The 21,884-nt window shown below is 37.2% G+C and overlaps 1 protein-coding gene across 10 annotated transcripts in view; it reads left to right on the forward strand.

Annotated features, from left to right (window-relative positions):
- Nucleotides 1-372: 372 nt before the first annotated feature.
- The window catches only part of CCDC178 (coiled-coil domain containing 178), a 477,106-nt gene continuing 455,594 nt past the window's right edge, over nucleotides 373-21,884 (forward strand). For 9 of the 10 annotated variants that reach the window (XR_013165210.1, XM_077135675.1, XM_077135679.1 and 6 more), the window contains exon 1: nucleotides 373-474. The gene's annotated coding sequence lies outside the window, so the exon portion shown is untranslated. Of the gene's footprint in view, nucleotides 475-8,691; nucleotides 9,104-21,884 lie in introns of those variants that run through there. The other variant, XM_077135676.1, reaches the window with a different exon arrangement.

Below are 21,884 nucleotides of genomic sequence, written 5' to 3' on the forward strand. Positions count from 1 at the left end.
CAAAAAGATGCTGGGAAGTCTCCCTCTTAAGAGGAAGTGATAAAGAGGATAAGGGATTTACCCTCAGAAACGCTGTCTTGGTGTTTAATAAAATGTGTGCTCCTATTTTATCGAATCCTGCTATCACAGGAAAGGGGGATGACTCGTCCCCATCCTTTCGCTCTTTAGTAATGAGGAAAAGGAGTTTGGTGGGCAGCAAAGAAAGGAGCGAAGAGGTGGCGGTGCGGGCGCAGGCCTACAGCAGCGCGCCCCGACGCGGGGTCTGGAGCGGAAACGCGGGGAAGGCGCAGGGCAGGTCGGGGAGGCCGGGGCTCCAGGAGCGCGAGCGGGCAGGCCCCGGGCGGGCGGCCGCCCCGCTCCCACGCTGCCGCCCCGCGGTTGCCGGGACACCGGGTAACGACCGGTGGGCCTCGCCGCCGCCGCCGCGGGTGGACAGGCGGGCGAGGCGCGGCGCCAGGGGACAGAGCGGAGCCGGTGAGTCGCGGACGTTCCCCCGCAGGCCCGGGTGCAGCCGGGCGGCGCCCACCTCCCTGTCCGCCCGTGCGCGGCCTCCCGGCAAGTTCCATCCCATGCGGGCTAATTTCCCTCGTTAATCACGCCTTCCCGGAGCTGAGGGGAGACAGGCTGTCACTTTAGGAATTTGAGCAAAATCCCCAAGGCCGGGGAAGGGACGGAACGTCTCCCTCCTCTGGCCGCCCAGCTGTACTTCACATCGTCTAGAACTGCATCCCCACTGACTTATTCTTTTAAAATAATTATTTCTGCCTTTTATTTTGCTTATAAGGCCGCCTTGCGGTGGTTCATGAGTTATTCTTTAGGACTTGTTTATCTCTTCTTCTGATATTTGATTCTTTTTTCAAGTGGCAGTACAGTCAGCGTCGATACTGGGTTTATTTCCTTAGCGGAGAGGCTGGGAATTTTGTACTTCGTTACTGGCTCTGTAGCGCCCCTAGCGCCCTAAAGTAGATGATCCACTTCACCCTTCTACAGATAAGGAGAGTGAAATTCAGAGCAGATAGGTGACTTGACCAAAGTCAGAGAATTAGCAAGCTTCAGATTCAGAAGAGGTTGGATATCCTGTCTTTCAAATCAAAGTAATTTCTGTTGCTTCTTTCTTGACATTCATTGGCTGCTTAATATATAATTGTGAACTCACATTAGTTTATCGCTGGATATGTGCTGTGTATTTTTCTGAGCATCGTGACCCAAATATAGCAATTTTTAGTCCTCTGCATCCTCCCCCCCCCCAAAAAAAAGAAACAATGCTTCTTGGTCCTACTCTGGCAAAAGATTTTAGTACACTACTTAATACCGCTTGCCAGAACTCAGAGACAAATGGATGGTTCGTTGCAAGACGTCTAATAATCTGAAGGATTATCCATTAGACGTTTATATATTAGGCTAGTGCATTTCTATTTTGAGTATATGATGCTCCTCCTTTCAATGTTGTATTCTTAGGGTTCCGTTTGAACCATGTCCCACCTAGCTAGTTGCCAGAACTATCAAAGTTTTGAGTTTGACTGTTAGTCTACCCTTTATCTCTGGGGGACCCCATTATGTTGGTGTTTGCCAAACATAGCCTCAGACTCAATTAACCTGTCACTACATCCTCAGAGTTTGTTCTTTCTTTTCAGTTTCCCATAGCAGTGAATGATATTTACACACACTCTTTTTCCTTCTTCCCTTTGAATATGAATTTTATTCTCAGTCCAGTTTATCCCATCAGGCTAGAAACATGGTTTCCAAGATCTCTACAATCACAAATTCCCAACCTTGCACTTAAGAAGAAAATCCAGAATAGCCCGAGAAGGATTCTCCTTGGCCGCGGTTTGTTCAGTCGCTGTCCTAGAGCATTCACTCTCAGGATGGGGAGTCTATGACACTGGAAGCATTCTGTTGAATAATGGGGATAGAGTTGGAGGACAGTTTCTCAAAAGAGAGGAACCCTGTTTCTTTCAAAGGAAGAATATTTCTGGGAATGAATAAAAACACTGTTATCTACCTAGAGTTTATCTAGGCATATGAAATTGAAAGTTAATGAGAATATTGGCTAGAGAATTGCTGAAATGTTGAACCCTGGAATCCACAGCCAATAGAAAGGAAAAGAATGTATGATAAAAATAGAAAAGGAGAGTGATCAAGCAGCTCCATGTCGTTGAAAAGTAAGTGTTGTGAGAATGAAGTAGGGAGAAAACCAGTTGATCATCTTAAAGCATTTGGATTATGTACCTAATGGAAAAGTAGCATCCTCACAAGCAGATGGTAGTATGAGTGAGCTTTAATGAACATGATGTCATTATGTCTGTTTCTGAAAAATAATAACAATAGTAGCATGTATTTTAGAATGGACATTGAGCTTCGGGTATAATGTTGTGTACATAGAGAAGACCACCCATATGAGAACAAGCAGAGGCTAATTATTCAGAGCTTACTATAGCAAGGGACTCAGCCCCACCAGTTGTGTTTGGCAGGCAGGCATGGAATGGGTAAATTTTAACATGTAAAAACTGAGACAGCTTCAGTTGTGATCTGATTGGGGCCTTTTGGCATGAGGAAACTAGAGGTGGGATAAACTAGAAGCTAGGCATCTATGTGTTGGTTTGGGGAGTGTATTTGGCTTTCCCTTGTTGATTCTGAGTTGTAAGTGAGGGCAGAAATTAGGGAAGCTGGCAGTTATTAACCACTTCTGGTTGTTCTGGGCTGATTACTGCAGAAGTTGTGGCTTAGCTGACTGGACTATTTGGTGCAGAGGTAGTGGGTCAGAGTTCCACTGTTATCTATAGTTTTCAATGCTCATAAAAATTGTTAGGAAAAGTTAAATTTACGCTTATTTTAGAAAGCTGAGATTTGGACAGGTTAAATAGTTTATTCATGAACAAATAGCTTCCTAGTTCACTGAATTTGAATCACTACCATTTATTAAAATGTTACTAGATGCTGGTCACTGGAAAAACAGTTTCTATCATTATCTTATTCTAGCCCTCGTGATAACACTGTGGAGTAGTGTTGTTTTCACTATTTTCCAGGTGGGGAGACTGAAGCTCAAATACATTAACTACCCTTCTCCAGGCCGTGTAACTAGTAATGGTCCACTTGGAGGTTAATCCCTCATTTAAACTGACTTAAAATGCATGTTCTTTGGCACTTTATTAAACTGCCTTATAATCTCCTGTTTTCATCATTATATTAGTCTGTTTGTTTCTGTCTGTGAATGTTACTATCTGGCCTCCTTTACCGGGTACTTGTAGATATTTATGTGAAAGCAGGTAATTAAACGACCTGTGTGCATGAACCGAAGGGGTTTGACCCACTCTTAAGACTCTAAACAAACTTTGTGTTTAACTACATGACAACAAAATAGAAGAGAATACATTCCGATGCCTGAGGTTCATTGGAATTAGAAGAGGTAGAGGAATGACAAAGTGGTTGGAAAATCTTGAAAGTACTCAGCCAAGCAGGTATGAGTGCCTGAAATGTATGGCATCTCTTAATTACACTAATACAATAGTTTGAATGGAAAATAAGTTATCCAAATATCCCTATGCTGATGGTTAGTCAGATGTTTCATCAGCACACTAGACCAAATTGCTTTCCTTTCTATTAAAAAAATTTTTTGCATGTACAAATGGATTTTTTTTTCTTTCAGGAAATAAATTATCCTCAGAAATTATAATTGTTGCACCTAGAAATTATGCATATGACAAATTCTTTGAGAGGCTGATAAAGCTGAGTGGTGTTTTTTTTTCTGCCAATGGATTTATGTTAGCCTATGTTAATTATTCATTAATCACCTTATACATGCAAAAAAATGTACTGCTTATGTAGCTCAGTTCACTCAGTTTACACTCTCAAAACACCTTATTATAGGCAAAGAATATGGCACAGGAACAGTAGAAGAAAGATATGTATTGAAAGGGCTCCAGAGATCTCAGGCACAGGTGCACTTCATCTCCAGGTCTCTAACTGCTGCTGGTGTATACAAGAAGCATCTGGTAGCAGGAAGCTCATAGCTGCTCTTGGTGGAAAGCTCTTAGAATGAGGCTCACCGAAATTGAGTGTAATTATAAATCCAATTATTATTAAATAGTACTGGTGGATTGATAATATCCTCATCTGGAACATCTCATGGATCCATGGTTAGAGAACATAATTTATCTTTAGTTAATATATTCCCTAACATTGAACAAGGGTCAGTGGCTCTGGAGATAAAGTGCTATCAGTCCAGTCCAGCTGAGATGAACCCATGCCTGTATACCCTCTGGTCACAGCAGACTTTATTCTGAATGCTCAAATTTTTACCACATTTAAACTGGCAAACAAATAAACATCCTCTCTTTAATCTGCATCTCACTTCATGTCTTGCATCTTCCATCCCATATCTGTGCTATTTCTGGAAATCGTGGTTTATTTATGCCTTTCCTTCTTCCTTCTCATTCATTTCTGGGCTTCTTGCTACCTAAATTCTGCTACTGTCATTTAAGGGAAATGTTTATGTTAAAGACACCCATCACCAAATGAAATGACAAGTTTTCTAATTTCTCCTGTGTGACTTTTTGAAGCTTTGAAACTGTTGTTTCTTCTTGAAACTCCTTTCATTTGGTTTCTATGACCCCGTTTACTTCAGTTTTTCCTCCAGTCTGTCAGGAAATGTTAATATTAATTTTTCTTGGCTTTTACGATCAACATTCCCTTTTGTTGTTGTTGTTGTTATGTGATCTCACCAAAGTAGCAACCCTACACTGTTAATTCCCACAACCTCTCCAGTCTCAAACTTTCTCATGAATACTGGAAATGGCCATTAAAAAGCACCTAAATATAAAATTTAAATGATCATCTCTTCTCTATCCCCTACTTGTTCCTCATCATATGGACCTGATTTGTATATTGGCAACACTATCTATTCAGACCTCCGTGTTTGAGACTAGTCATTGTAGATTCTTACTTCTCTGTTACCACCTCCAATTTTTTATCAAGTCTTGAAGTTTCTGCCTCTGTTAAATACTGCTTAGTTCTTTCTCCTCTCCATTCCTACTTCCTCTGGCTTAAAATGTAAAAATGTTTACCTTGATTTTGATTAGTAATTTTTGTTAGAGGTGTGGGTTTTATTTATGTTTGTGTCTTCAGTGCCTAGCATGCAATGTATAGTCAATAAGTAATTTTTAATGAATTATTGAATATAAGAACGTGTTGGGAATGAGAATGTGTTGGGAAAATGACATGATGTTCACATGCTCTAGGACAGCAATGTCCAAAAGACTTTTCTGCTACAACAGAAAATGCTCCATAATGCAGTAGCCGCTCACTACATATTGCTGTTAAGTACTTGAAAGTGGCCAGGTGCCATCCAAAGAATTGAACTTTTAATTTTTAAATGTTATTTTCATTAATTTATAGAGTTAAATTTAAGTTTAAATATTGGTAGTGGTTGTGGTATAGGAAAGTACAGCTCTAGGAATTAGGCCTAAAATTACTTTCATATTTTGTGTATTTAACTTTTAAATAGAATAAAATATGTTTTCTGCTGCACTTCCCAATTAAAATTCTGGAGATGTTCTCTCCCAGCGTTTGACAATTCTGTTCAGAAATATTTTTGAACACCTAATATTTTCCAGGCACGGCAGATTTAAAGAGAGATGAAATACAATGCTGCTGCATTCAGAGATGCGGTAGGAAAATATCACCTGGTAATGGAATTTGATTTCTGAAATATTGAAATTTGGGAGATGTTTTAAAGGCTTGATTAAGATGGTGTTAAAGATTATTTTAAATAATTTTTTCTCTTCTTCTCCATTCCTTCTCCCATATCTAGATTGTGAAGTAGCAAATTGTTGTGGATTTGTGATGTTTGGAATCATTTTGAAGCCCACTGTATACACCCCTGAAGTATGGGAGTGATGAACTTTTGCTTGATTCTTAGATCTATTTAGATTTCATGACCTACCTTCCTTCTCTCCGTGCTTTTGCCTCTGCCTGAATACTCAATTGCTTTCAGATTTATTAATTTCATTGGATCTGTTATACGACATCAAAGATTACCCAATATCTTACCCCTCTGGCTCTAGACAATTGCATCAAACTGTGCCATTCATTATAACTGGCTGTTTATGAAATGCCAGCAAATTTTCAATCAGTGTTACAGCATTTATGGCTAAGCTAATTTAGAATAGTTAGCAAATATTATGCAATGAGAGCATGTATAAAATGCTATCGGTAGGGTCCAAATGTGCAGTCTGTAATGTATTTTTCTTTATCCACTAATTTGAACATTTCCATAGAAAACTGCTATCAGAGGCCCTTGGCATAATTTCTTTGTAATAAATTTCTAATGCTGCTTATTACTTTTGATTTTCTCATTCTCAGATGGCTACACATGTGCACTCTATTTGTCTGCTATTTCACTAAGCACAGATTTCTTACTGTGTGCTTTTATTTATTTATTTTTATTTATCTTTCAGTTGTTTTGCAGAAAGCAAAAATTGCTCCAATTAACTGACAACTTAAGAACAAAGAAATTAGTGAAAAGGTTAATTTCCCAGTGTGATTTAATACTTCTCAAGATTTATACTGTTGCATGAATTTTGATTTCTGTATTGAACATTAACAGTTTATATCATTTAGCATTCAAAAGTGAGCAATTCCTAGAAAAATATACTAAGTATTGTTTGCAGTGAGATCTTTGCTAAATCATAGAAAGTAAAAACATATAAGCATCTATAGCTAAACATTTTCAAAAATAGAAGCAGCATTGAAAAAAATCATGTCCTTCCTTTGGCATAATGATAATCTCGTAGTGACATCCATTTTGATTTTCTTTTAAAAAGTATAGAAAAGTATACCTTTCCATAAAAAAAAAATCACTACTGTTGAATAATTAGCCAGTCACAGAGTGGGAAGCTATTAAGCTGCATTACTGTTTATCATGAAACCCGTAATAGGAAACCTCAGTATTTTATTAAAATTTCTCTACTAATAGCTTAAAGCTGTAGTTAGAATGAAATAAAGCTCCATTGTCATACTTCAACCTATTCTCCTTTATTTTCTTATTATTTTTAGTCTCCTTTTCCTTCCCTTTGGAGGACTTACTAGGCTCTGTTACAGAACATAAAGGAGGCATATTGAGTAAATAGTCAGGGACGGGTGAGTGGCAGGACTGCTTTACCTGTTTCCAATTATTGTCTTAAGACCTCTAGGAGAGAAAAACCCAACATGACCTTTGTTGAGGTCATAGTTAAGGAAGAGTTAGTCTTTCTATTTTTATTAAATTTTGACTTGGTAGCTTATAGGAACTAGAATGATTTCTTATTTAGCAACATACGCTTTGAATTAATTCAGTAGTTCCTATTTAGGGGAAGATTAATTTAGGGAATCTGAATGAATGAAAATCTCATATGCTCTGGGGACTCCATTAAAAGAAGAGATCCTTTTTTCTAATGGGCAGAAAAATGAGCCCTAGGTAACAATTCTCAAAAGTGAATACCATGCACGGTATTCAGGATTCCCAGCAGGCGACCATTAAACTCTACAAGTTTTATAATGAATTTTATTCATTATAAAGATGAATAGCAGAATAAAGAGTGTTGAGTTAGAAGAAGAAAGAGATCTTGGTGAGTGTTGTCAAAATTCCTAACTTAATGTTAACACTGAGTAGTTTCTTCATTTTTCAAATATATCCTCCAAATACTTGATTGTAGAGTCTTTCTTATAAAGGCAATACATAAACCTCTAGAAAGGTCTTATTTTATGTACTTTAATAGCATTAATCAATGTGACTGTGTTGTGAACATTTAGTTCCTTAATTGACAATAGATTTTAAACAGTTCAAGGTAGCTTCTTGTCGATAACTCTTAAAAGAGTAATTAAACCAATGGCCAAAGGCATGTAGTTTTCCAAAATACTTTCTATAGCTTTTCTTACTAAGTATCATACATTTCTGTATTTCAGTATATAGAAATAGCATGGAGATGATATTTTCCCCCAGTGCTAGATTCAGTCCTTCTTTTGATGTTACTGGGTGTATTTCTTGAGAGGGAATGTTTTTCGAAAGAGATGTTTGGTTTTTTATTGCTGAGGTTCTAGAATGAGTAGAATGAGTATGCGTCCCTGGGAGTATTGTGTGTGTGTGTGTGTGTGTGTGTGTGTAAGCAAAGCACATGAGCAGCTTTAACTGAAACTGCTGTCTTCAAGGTCCTTAACTGAAATTTATAGTTCCCTTAAAAAAGCTGATAAAACATTGTTAGGTCTGTTAGCAATGTGATTTTACTGATAATAGCAAGCAGAGATTAAGATCTTAGCCTATGAACTGAGTTGTATAAATAATATTACCTTTCACAATTTTCTCTAAATCAGCTAGATTTTAAATCTGTGGTTGCATGTCTAGTGGGAAATTTATCCTCACTCAGTCTCAAAATTCCCTCTGCTCTCCTCCCACCTTCCTTTCAAACCAGCACACACACACACACACAACCCACTATGTTTGTTAAAAAATTATTATATCACATAAATCTATTGATATATTAATTTGTGGCTGCTCCTTCCCTACAGTCCCTCAACCCATCTGCTCCCAGTATAGTCTTGTAACAAGACTCTATAGTTCTTTACCTCAGGGTTTTGGTTTGGAGAAAAGCAGAAGCATTCCTACTAAGTTTCTGGGCTCTTTAGTCAGTACACTGCAAGTGTGATCACAGTCCTCACCCAGCACCATCCCTCCAAATGTCACCTGTTCCACTGGGAATTAGTTACCACTGGGAGTCCCAGCCTTTTCACGTGTTTTTGTATTAAATTGCATTGCTGGCTTATTACACTCCCCACCCCCCCAGGGGTGTGGGAGGCTGGGCATGTTGGGACTCCTCATACTTGTGATGGAGCCTGAGTGCACCCAGCAGTCAATCTCCCTGAGGTCTGGCCACTCTCTTTATACAACTCAGTTCATAGGTTAAGATCCTAATCTCTGCCTTCTCAGATTCACAGATCTCCTCCTTCACCAGGTCTTGGGGAATATTTCTACCCCATCATTGATCCTCCATTCCTCTCCAGGACCTCCCCTGAGTTAAAGATCAAAGAGACTTCAGAATGCTTCTGCTTTTCTCCAAACCAAAACCCTGAGGTAAAGAACTATAGAGTCTTGTTACAAGACTATACTGGGAGCAGAAGGGTTGAGGGACTGTAGGGAAGGAACAGCCACAAATTAATATATCAATAGATTTATGTGATATAATAATTTTTTAACAAACATAGTGGGTTGTGTGTGTGTGTGTGTGTGTGTGTGTGTGTGTGCTGGTTTGAAAGGAAGTATGCCCCCTAAGAAAAGCCATGTTTTAATATAAGTCCCATTTCATAAAGGTAGAATAATCCCTATTCAATACTGTATATTTGAAACTGTAATGAGATCATCTCCCTGGTTGATGTGATTTAGTTAAGAATGGTTGTTAAACTGGATTAGGGGATGACATGTCTCCACCCATTTGAGTGGGTCTTGATTAGTTTCTGAAGTCCTATAAAAAGAGAATGAGAGATTCAGAGAGATTCAGAGAGAGCAACACTACAAAGCAGAGTCCACCAGTCAGCGACCTTTGGAGATGAAGAAGGAAGATGCCTCCCGGGGAGCTTCATGAAATAGGAAGCCAGGAGACAAAGCTAGCAGATGATGCTGTATTCGCCATGTGCCCTTCCAGCCGAGAGAGAAGCCCTGACTGTGTTCGCCATGTGCCGTCTCACTTGAGAGAGAAACCCTGAACTTCATCGGCCTTCTTGAACCAAGGCATCTTTTCCCTGGATGCCTTTGATTGGACATTTCTATAGACTTGTTTTAATTGGGACATTTTCTCGGCCTTAGAACTGTAAACTAGCAACTCATTAAATTCCCCTTGTTAAAAGCCATTCTGTTTCTGGTATATTGCATTCTGGCAGCTAGCTAACTAGAACAGATTTTGGTACTGGAGAGTGGGGTGCTGCTGCGGTTTGCAAATGCCAGATATGTTTGAACGGTGTTTTGAATGGCTTAAGGGGAAGACTTTGGAGGAACTGTGAAGAGATTGATGACGAAGTCCTGGAGTGTTTGAAGAGACTGTTGGTGTAAATGGAACTACTGCCAATCTTGGCAAAGGAGGACACAAAAGGGAAAAATTGGAGTTTGCAGAGTGAGAACCATGGAAGCTCGGGTCTGAAGCCAAGAAACCTCGGACAGGAGAGTGGACCCACCCATATACATGGAGAGGGTGAGTTTACCCTGAAGGGCAAGGATGAGTCTCCCCTCTCATTGCAGTGGAAGAGTTGTGTAGCCTCAGGCCTTGGAGAAGGCAGAGCACGCTCCTTGGGGGACTGGGAGAGCCTGGCTGCCACCATGTGGAGGGGTTTAGCGTGTGCCCCAGAAATGGCAGAGAGCCCAGGGGTGGCCCTGATGCCTGGAGAGTGGAGCCCAGAGGTGGTCTCCTCGATGTTTCCCAAGGTTGATTTGGAAAGAGGTGGGCCACTGCATAGGCCCTTGGAAGGGGTGGGGCTGCCACTTTCTAAAGCCGAAGGATAAATGACTTTCAGACTTTGAGATCCCACGGCGCTTGCCCTGCAGGTTTTACATCTGTGTTTCTTCCAATTTCTCCCTATGGAAATAAAAATCTGTTTCCTGTGAGTATCCTCCTTTGCATCTTGGCACTAGACAACTTGTTTTGAGATTCACAGGTCCACATCAAGAAGAGAATTTTTTACATCTGTGTAAGGTGATGCCTGAAGTTGCCAAGTTGACAAGGGGTGGACATGTGTTAGTTAGATTCAGTTGTCAACTTGGCCAGGTGAGCATACCTAGTCTTGTTGCTGCGGACATAAGCCAATGGTATGTGAACCTCATCTGTTGCCAATTACATCTGCAGTCAGCTAGGAGGCGTGTCTGCTGCAATGAGTGACATTTGACTTAATTGGCTGGTGCTTAAATGAGAGAGCGCAATGTTGCACAGCCAAGCAGCTCAGCATTCCTCATCTCAGCACTAGTAGCTCAGCCCAGGCCTTTGGAGCTGCAGAAAGAAGTCATCCCGGGGAAAGTTGTTGGAACCCAGGGGCCTGGAGAGAAGACCGGCAGAGACCATCCTGTGCCTTCCACGTAAGAAAGAACCTCAGTGGAAAGTTAGCTGCCTTTCCTCTGAAGAACCAACAAAATAAATCCCCTTTTATTAAAAGCCAATCCGTCTCTGGTGTGTTGCATTCCGGCAGCTAGCAAACTATAACTGTGTGTGTGTGTGTGTGTGTGTGTGTGTGTGTGTGTGTGTGTGTGTGTGTGTGTGTAGGTTTGGTTACCTAAGAACCTAACAATTCTTATTATTATAGTACTTCCTAAGAGTTGTATTTATGTCACTGGTGATAATATTGATTTGAGGCTGTACATTAACATTTTTATTGTAATGGCTATGATTTGTTTTTAAGATGTATAGAAAGATATTGTTAGCACAGAGAACTTCTTATGTTGTATATAATAAAATGTAAATTGGTCTAATTTAACTTAAATTACAAAGCAGTGATTATGTGAACATAAAGAATGTAAGGGTGGTATGCAAATAACCAGTTGTGAAATACTGCAGTATGACCATTTTTCTATGAGAAACTATGTTCCTGTATTCAAAACCAAAATTAAATTATAGGAAGTATTGCATTCATAATTGAGAATGTCTGTAATTCATATATGCCAAGAAAAACATGAAAATGCTTATTCTACAGGAAGCCTGCTTAGATTTCAACAAAGAAAAAACTTCCCAATATACAAATTGTTCATTTTCTTATTTTACTACTGTTGTTGAAGGTGAAACACTTCATTTTAACACTTGTATTTTATTTCTGTGGACTTAATTCTTTTGGTTTTCAGGACAGCAAATCATCATTTGAATCATCACCATTATTATGGCTCTTTTTTATTTCTAAATTATTAGAGTTTTTGAACTACTGATCATTATGAGTGCATGGCTTCCAGGGTACCATGGAAATGAAGAGAGGGCTGGAGGATCAAATGGAATGTTTACCATTAGGGCCTACGTCACATTCCTTTGGCCAGAAATCCAGTTACATGGTCCTGAAAGGTAGTTTTTGGCATTTTGACCAGTTACATGGTCAACAATTGTAGTTTTCCTGCCTGCCCAGGAAGAGGAAATGATGTGATGAACGCATAGTGTTGTCTCTGCCCTAATTCCAAAATATATTTCAGAATAATTGAAATAAAAGACTATTTAATGAAAAGTACTTCATTGTGCATTTAGTCTGCTTGTTGCTGATGAACTATTAAATACTGATACAAAACATGTCTAATAATGAATAAAACTCTGTAACAGGTTTATTATGTTTAGTTTTAGAAGCTTTTAGAAACCTAATTTTATTTTTATTTAAGCAAAGTTTTTATAGTATTTTTTTTAACTTGGGGAAAAAAAGAAAGACTGATCTTTTTGGCAGATGATACTTTGTAGGTGCAGATATATGTGAAATGATTAAAATGAATTCAATTTATGAACTAATCTTACCTCTCGTAGTTGTTTTGCTTCATGGTGTCTCATAATTATCTAATTATATATCAAAATTTGAAAATTTTGAAATGTTGAAAAATAGAGTTTACATTTTCAGTGGAAGAGAAAATAATTTTACAGCAAGAAATCACTTATCTTTTTATACAGAAGAGCTGAAGAACACAGCATATATAATCTGTCTCTAATGGTAAAGAAATCTCAAGTTTAGGCTTAGTTTTGTTAACAGATAGGTTTTGTTTCCCTTGGTTGCAAATTTTCTGTATCCTCTGGTTTTAATGATTAGTGAAGATACATGATTTATAATATGGTTACCTGGATAAAAAGGATTTCTAGGTAAAAGTTTCTTTGTTTAGTTTTGTTTTTACATTTCCATTTATTTAAGAATGCTTTCCTGGATTGAGTGACCCTTTTTTTCTGTAGTTTTCTGTCTCAAACAGAATATATACTATTTAGGGTATATATTTGCAATGGTTTGAAGCTGTATGTATCCCAGAAAAGCATATTCTTAAATCCAATCCATTCCTGTGAGTTTAAACCCATTGTAAGGAGGATCTTTTGATGAGGCTATTTCAGTTCAGGTGTTAACCACCTCATTCAGGATGGGACTTACCTATTACAGAAGTCTTTTATAAATGGAATGAATGGGTGGGGGGTAGATAGAGAGAAAGCATGAGTGAAAGCAAAAGCCACCAAAGCGAGATGCTGAAAGCAACAAAACCCAGAAAAGAAGGGAGAGAACTACAGATGCCACCATGTGCCTTGCAACGTAGCAGAGAAGACAAGGGTCACTGGCAGCTGGTCTTCAGGAAGAAAGCATCTCTGTGATGATGCCTTGATTTGGGCATTTTATCAGCCTCAAACTGTAAGCTAATAAATTCCCATTGCTTTAAATCAACTCATTTCATGGTGTCTACTTTAAGCAGTCTAGGAAACTAAAACAATATTCCTTCCCCAGTAGGATTCTACAATATATCCAATCACAATAGGAATGTTACTGTCTTTTGTGCCACTCTTTTGCAATTTGCATGTCTGTTCTACTTTTTGCTATGTGATTATTTTATTCTGCTACTACCTTCGTGTATTTTAAATTCTGCAAAAAATGTTTCATCTTGTTACAATCACTGAAGACCAAACACTTTTGCTATATGGCTATGTGTACTTGTGTGTATGGATTGCTAGTCCATGTCCTTACTTTATTTTTACTCCTTGAATATCTCATGTTTGCGTTACTATTTTTTCTAGCTATTTATATGTTATTCCAGAACATTTTTGTTTCCCACATTTTAAGTATTTCTACCTGATTTGAATATTTTTTTTTATAGCTGAGTGCCTTTATATTTTTATGGAGTCATATCTCTAAAAACAACTCTTTTCATGATTTGGCAGTGCTCAAAGAGGCCTTTTCATCTTATTATGTAAAATTTTTCTACCTTTTTTCTTTTTAAATTTAGACTTTTGATATATTTGCCTTTGACACTAATACTATAGCCTCAGGCAAATACTCAGCTTTGCAATCACTTCCCCTGATTCTGTTCCAACAAGCCTTGCATTTTAGAAATTGATTGGGAAATACTGCAGAATTTATTCCCATTTTAAAGAGTTACTACACACGATAGCATTTCAAAGTGTCCTGAGAAGCCTTTTCTTACTTTTGTTTCACTCTGGGAATACTGACTATAATACCTCCCTGGTCTCTTTTTTTTTTTTTTTTAATTTTTATTGAGAAATCTTCACATATATACAGTCCATACATGGTATACAAGCAATAGCTCACAATATCATCAAATAGATGTATATTTATCACCATGATCATTTTTAGAATATTTGGATTACTCCAATAAAAAAAAAAGTAAAGAAAAAAGAAAAGAAATTGTACATCCTATACCCCTTATCCTTCCTTCTCATTGATCACTAGTATTTCAATCTACCCATATTTTACCCTTTATCCCTCCCATTATTTATTTATTTTTATCCTTATTTTTTAACTCATCTGTCCATACCCTGGGTAAAAGGAGCATCGGACAGAAGGTTTTCACAATCACATGGTCACATTGTAAAAGCTATATTGTTATACAATTGTCTTCAAAAATCAAGGCTATTGGAACACAGCTCAACAGTTTCAGGTAATTACCTCCAGCCACCGTAATACTCCATAAACTGAAAAAGGGATATCTATATAATGTATAAGAATAACCTCCAAGATAACCTTTTGACTCTTTTTGAAATCTCTCAGCCACTGAAACTTTATTTTATCTTATTTCTCTATTCCCCTTTTAGTCGCAAAGTTCTTTCTCAATCTGATAATGCCCAGCTCATCCCAGGAGTTCTAACCCATGTTTCTAGGGAGGTTTACACCCCTGCAAGTCTTGTCCCATGTGTGGGTGTGTGTGTGTGTGGTGGCAATGAGTTCACCTGCCAAGTTATTTTTGAGAGAGAAGTCATATCTGAGCTACAAAAGAGGTTATCTGGGGGTGACTCTTAGGTCTAATTTCAAGCAGGCTTAGTTTATCCTTTACAAGAATAAGTTTCTCAGGGGCAAACCCCAAGATCAATGTCTTGGCCTATTGAATCGGTTGTCCCCACTGCTTGTGAGAATACCAGGAATTCCCCAAATGGGGAAGTTGAATAGTTCCTCCTTTTTCTGCAGTCTACCAACAGGACTTTGCAAATACTTTTTTATTCTATGCTAAAATTACTCTGAGCTCTATCGGGGTATCACATTAACCTGTACAAAACAACAAGATCTCATGCCCTATTCAAGATTCCATGTGCTATGGTGTTCAACTCAACTGACCATACAAGCTAAATTAGGTAATGCAGTACCAAAAATTTTTCATCAAATAAACGTCTCTTCCTTTGGTCTCACACAGAAGTTGAAGTATTAAAATATAGACCATATCATCCTTTACCTTGTATTCAGATTTACCTTAGTCCTATCCATATCAGCTTCATTCATATCTCTATTCATTCATATTCAGATAAAGTCTGATCACTTTTTCACCTGTTTAAACAGTTGCTGAATGGGGCAGTGCTGACTTCAGAGCTTCAGAGCTCTAACAGTGAGTCTCAGGTGTCATATAGATACCCAAAGTTTCTGGGAACGTCCCTTGTCTCTTTGACCAAGAAATAGAAAGCATGGTGATAGATCCAGGGCGGAATCCTGCTCTGCTCTGACCATAAAAGGGGTTCTGGTGGGTTGCTTAACCTCTCAGAGCTTCAGGGTCTCCTTTCCGAAAGAGGAATAATTATGCTAGCTACTTAATAGGTTGCTGTGAAGAATAGATGAATACATGTTTTTAGTGCAAGTGATCACTTTTGTTTTTATTGATCAAGGCCTCTCTAGACATTTCATGAATTATTATTATCTCCACATGAATTGAAACTTCATGGAGGATAGGGATGGTGTATTAGATAGGGTTCTCTAAGGAAATAGAATCAGCAGGAAATATCTGTAGATATAAAATTAATAAAAGTGATATAACCATGGGAACACAGAGTCCAAAATCCATAGGGCAGGTTGTGAAACTGATGACTCCAATGAAGGATCTGGAGGAACTCCACAGGAGAGGCTCCCTGGCCAAAGCAGGAAGAGAGACTGTTTCTTCTGAATCTTCCTTAAAAGGCTTCCAGTAATTAGTTTAAGCGTCACTAATTGCAGAAGACACGCCCCTATGGCTGATTACAAATGGAATCAGCTGTGGATACAGCTGAAGTGCTCATGATTTAATTCTATGAAATGCCCTCATAGCAGCAGACAGGCCAGCACTTGTGCAACCAGACAAATGGGCCCCACCACCTGGCCAAATTGAACCTGACTATGCCAGACGGTATTTCATAATTTCCTTACATTCACTGAAGTAGCTCACAAAAATAGAAGTGCTCAATAAATGGTTATTGACATTCAGAAAATATATGAATGAAAAGCATATTTTTCAGAAGCAAGAGTTATCTAGTATTTTCTGAGTATTTTTTCCATCAAAATTTTGAAACTTCAAATGTATAAAGATTTGCTATTTTGTACTTCAGATATAAACTAGTTACTGAATATGAAAGATTAAAGCATTTTATATTTTGTTGGCAAATGTAAATGTTTCTCAGTACTCACTGTAAAATTGTGTAGCATGATTCAGAGGTAAGATAATAATTTAATTCGTGGTATTGACCTATGAAATAATTTAACATCATGAAAGCTGATTTGAATTACTTGCCATTCTTTTAAGTCTCAAGTAATTACCAGAAGGTGAAAGGCTCATCTCTTTACTCAGACAAATTCTGAATAAAGTATGAGATGTCTTTGTGAATATATGTGTAAAAACTGACATTTTCAGTTCTAATTTGATTTGCCTGGAAAAGGTGATATTTAATCTTTCTGAAAATGTGCTTGGCTGTTTAGTACAACTATGACATGTAATATTTAATGCATCTTTAATCTGTTGGATGTAGTACAGATATAAGTCAGTAGAACTTCATCAAAGAAAGGGAAGATTTTGGGAGTCGCAAGAATAGAGTTTAAAGATTTATAAAAGATATTATAAATGTAGATAGGAAAGGCTGTAAAATGATTTGAGTTTTCATGTTTTTCTTTATTTTTTAATATCTTCAGCATTGTCATAAAACAATCTCATCTATTGTATAATAATAATAATAAATATCATAAAAAAGTTCTTTATGAAAGCAACTCTCAATATAGAACTTATTTTTTTCTTGCATTGTATTATGAATTTTCAAAACAGTTTTTTTTTAAATTTTGGAACTTGGGTTAAAATGGAAGTCAGTATTTGTTAAATACATGTTTAGTATCACTGTCTGCCTTTAATGTTTGTGCTTTGGCATACTTTTTCTTCATTTCAGAAATTAGTTTGAAAATAGTTGTTAGAAAAGGATCATAGTGATTCCATGTTGAAAAAGATTAGAATAATGACCTATAGTTTATTATATATGTGAATATTTTCTATGTTTAAGTCAAGGTTATGCTATCTCACTTTATGAAAAATCTTAGTCTATAAACCTCCTTACTATAATAAATAAATATCAATTGTTTTACTTTTTCTATAAACACTAACTTAAACTTTGATTTTCAAAAGCACATTTCATTCAAATTTTCCCACCATACAAACTCAAAAAAATTTTTTTATTCCTTTTGGGTGATGAAAAATGAAATAGGTTATTAGACAAAAAAACAAAAAATTAAGTTTTTACTCTACTGGGCTTGAGTATGTAAAAATAAATAAAGTCCTTGCTTTCTCAAATCTCAATTCATCAGGAAAAATACACATGTACCTAATTAATTGAGACAATATGATAAAGCAATATCACTGAAGTGATAAGTAGAGGAAGAAGGAGTAAGTAAATTTGTTTTGGAATAGGATTAAAAGGAGACTTTATATTAGAGATTTGTAGAAACATAAAGTAAAGAGAATATGCAAGAGAATGGCAGAATGTAACTGTATGGCTTGTTTTGATGGCTGGTGTGGCTAAAATATAGAATATGCAGTAAAGAGACAGGCAGTGGCAGGGATGTATTGTGATCTTTTTCTTCTCTCATGGACATGCAACTTCTAGATCCTGTCTTAAAATTTCTTGTATTACCAAAATAATATTGGTGAATACCTTAGTGGTGTGGATTATATTTTATTAATTTTTTTGCCATAACAATGTAGCACAGTGCAATAAAGAAGATACAAACTAAAAACTGCTAAATTATTGAGTAAATTAGTGAATGAGTGGCTGAAATGTAATTAATCAAGCATTACAGAATATTAAAGTGGGAGTAGACCTTAGAATTAATGGAGTCCTATATCTTACACATGTCAGTAATCCTTTCTGTGTCAAAATGTAATTAATATTCTTGCAGATTCTCCTTATCACTTAAAGGGATATACTGCTTGTCACCTCATGATGTAGCTTTGTTCACTATTTTAAAATTCGAATTATTGGAAACGTTCCTGCATGCTAGCCAGGATATTCTTCCTCTTGGGTAGAGCCACCACATGTTTGTCTGCCTGCTATTTTTGGAATAGAATTTCTAGGAGAAAATGCCTAGACTTTCTTCCCTACCCTACCCAGAGCCCCTCATCCCCAACATTATCATGAGGCAAGCTTGCTACTTCCTAGTAGGCAGGGACTTCACTCCTGGCCATAATTGTGGCCAGGAATAGAGAGTGGACTCAAGCTCATACAAAATAGTATCCTGACCTAGCCGTAATTAATTGGGTTAAATGTAGGCACTTGGCCCAAATAAGGTTAATTAATATCCTCACAGAGGTAACTGAAATAAAAGATGAGAATCACCATTTGTTTGATAGCTGAAGCTGTACAATATAAAACACAAGAGATGACAATAGCTTTGTTTTTAGAAGCATGGAAAAGTCAGGCTGCAGAAAGAAAAAATCCTGAAAGTAGTATGAAAAGAGAACCTGAGGCCAAAGGCAGAGGACATGTTGATGGCATTTGAGTTCCTGTATTCCTGTTTTTATTATGGCTGGCTGGCTGGTATTTCCCAGTAATTAACCTGTATCCTTTCATAAATACCCCCTTTTGTGTTGTGGCTTATTTGTTTTGCTTTTGCTTTTGGTGTTTTACTTAAGCTGAGAGTCATCTGCAGCTATAGGAATACCAATGCAATTGGCAATCTGGTTTATACCTTTTAGTTTATTAGTCTCAGTAGGGATCAGTCATTCTGCTTTAGTAAAGATCCAAATCTCTGATTACTGACTGACCTTGGCGAGGATTTTGACTCTTATTGCTGTTTCCTGTTTGCTTGATGGTTTGAGTTTGTATTCTGTGCTCTTAATTGGTTATATTTAACCTGGTGTAGGAGTTTAGAAGCTATATAGAAAGGATATTTGATATAATTTTTGCTTGAACAATGACTTTAAATGGGTTTATTTATCAACTATATTATGGGGTAAAAAGACAGAAAAAAGCATTTTCTGAATATTCAAGAGTTTATGGAGTTTCTTCTACTATCAGATCATTTTCATCATCTTTGCATTAGGAATGTGGACTTCTATAATTGAGTACATTTCGATTAAGATAGGTAAGTTAGAAATGTAGATGAAAAAAACTAAGAGTAAACAAATGAATGGGTTTTCATAATTACTGCAAAGAAAGTGTGAGTGAATCATAGGTACTGAGATGATTAAGATAGATTAAAGTTGCTAAGTATGTTCATGAGAATATGAAAGAACAGAAAAGTAGTACATTAATTTCATGGCCATATCATACCCCTTAAAAATAACACGGGTAATAAGTGATAAAATTGTATAATAAGGCTCAGGGTACTCCTTTAAGTTTGTTTTTAAAGTCTTTTGAAATTTGAAATTTCTACTGAGGACCCAAGCCTCTAGTTAATTATGCGTAACCCCATACAAAAATGCAAAAAACAAAAAACCCTGCCCTAAACCCACCTCTATAAGACAGAAAATCCCTCATCCAATCAACTGGACTCCAGCTAATTTGCTTTTCTTGTCTATAAATATCACTTGCTGTCCCTAGAAGCTTGAAGCTGATTCTTTTTCCTCTAGTCATCTGGCTTCCTTGCTGCAACAAAACTTTGGTGTCCTGAATACAATACTGTACTGCGCAAACTGAACTCCGATTTCTCTTTTGACAAAAGAAACATCAACTTACAAAAATGAAATCTATAATTAAAGACAATTCGGTTTTAGAAAAGTAGATAGTCCTTGTCATCATTGACTTTATTTTTTAATGCATTTTTTATGCTATATTATATAGTCAGATACCATATAATCATATAAATTATATAATCAGCTGTTCACAATTTCATCGCATAGCTGTGCATTCATCAATTTTTGAACAATTTCATTACTTCAAAGAAAAGTAAAAATAAAAATAAAAGTGATGAAGAATACTCAAAATATCCCATACCCTCCTTCCTCACTATTATTTCTTTTCTTTTTTTTTTTTTTTGTAGCTCCTATATACTGGAATAAGGAAATGTCAGTCACAAGGTTTTCACAATCACATGGTCACACCTTAAAAGCTCTATAGCTTTTCAACCATCATCAGAATCAAGGCTATTGGATTATAGTTCAACAGTTTCAGGTATCCCGTCTAGCTACTCTAATACACCAAAAACTGAAGACAGATGTCTACATACTGCATAAGAATAACCTCCAGAATGACCTCTTGACCCTGTTTGAAATCTCTTAGCCACTGAAATGATTTTGTATCACTGCTCTTTCCCGTTTTGGTCAAGAAGTCTTTCTCAATTCCATGATGCCAGAGCCAGACTTATCCTGGGAGTCATGTCCCACATTGCCAGGGAGATTTAGACCTGGGAGTCATGTCCCACATAGGGGGGGAGGTCAGTGAGTTTACATGCCAAGTTGGCTTAGAGAGAGGGGCCACATCTGAGCAATGAAAGAAGTTCTCTGAGAGTGACTCTTAGGCAGAATCATAAGTAGGCTTAACCTCTCCTTTGCAAGAATAATGTCATAAGGGCAAGCCCCAAGATTGAGAGCAAGTTTGATCAAATTGGCAGTCCCCAATGATTGGAGAATATCAGGTCTTCCCCTGGTGAGGAAGTTTAATATTTCTACCATTTTCCCCAGGCTCTCAAGGGAAATTTGCAATTACTTTTTTATTTTTCTGCCCAGATTAGTCTGGGATGTACTGGGGCATCACATAACCTGTATAAACTAACAAGATCTCACTCCCTATTCAAGGTTCTATGTAGTTATGATGTTTGAATAAGCCGACCATACAAATTAAATTAGATAGTGTGCTACTAAAAATATATGTTTTGCATCAAAGAAATATTTCTTCCTTTGATCTCACACAGAAATTGAAGTTTTAAAATATAGTCAATATCATCCTTTATCCTTTAGTCTGACTTACTTTAGTCCTACTCAAATCAGCTTCATTCATCTCTCTAATTGAGGTCTGACCATTTTTTCAGTGTTTTTAACAGTGCTATGTGGGTAATACAGACTTTCACTGTAGAACTCTAGCTCTGGTCTCAGGTGACTCACAAATACTCAAAGTTCTGGGGAACAACCATGTTATACACAGAGCTCATCATCTCAGAATTTGGAAATAACAGTTAAAATTCTGGAATAGATTGACTGCTGTAAGTGCTTACAATCTAGGAACCTTGACAGTAGGTCTTCACCTGATAACCTATGCTCTCAAATTCAATTCTCAGGATTTGCACATTGTAGTTAAGTTATTATTAGTGAGGCATTATAAATATTTGTCTTTTCATTTCTGGCATATTACATCCACCATACTCTCCCCAAGTTTCATTTGCCTAGTACATGCTGCACATCATTCCTTCTTGCAGCCTCTCAGTAGTCCATTGTATGTATACACCACAGTTCCCCTGTCTATTCCTCAGTCGATATACTGATATAGTTAGGCCACCTC

This window comes from Tamandua tetradactyla, chromosome 18, assembly GCF_023851605.1.
Source record: "Tamandua tetradactyla isolate mTamTet1 chromosome 18, mTamTet1.pri, whole genome shotgun sequence".
Classification (NCBI taxonomy): domain Eukaryota; kingdom Metazoa; phylum Chordata; class Mammalia; order Pilosa; family Myrmecophagidae; genus Tamandua; species Tamandua tetradactyla.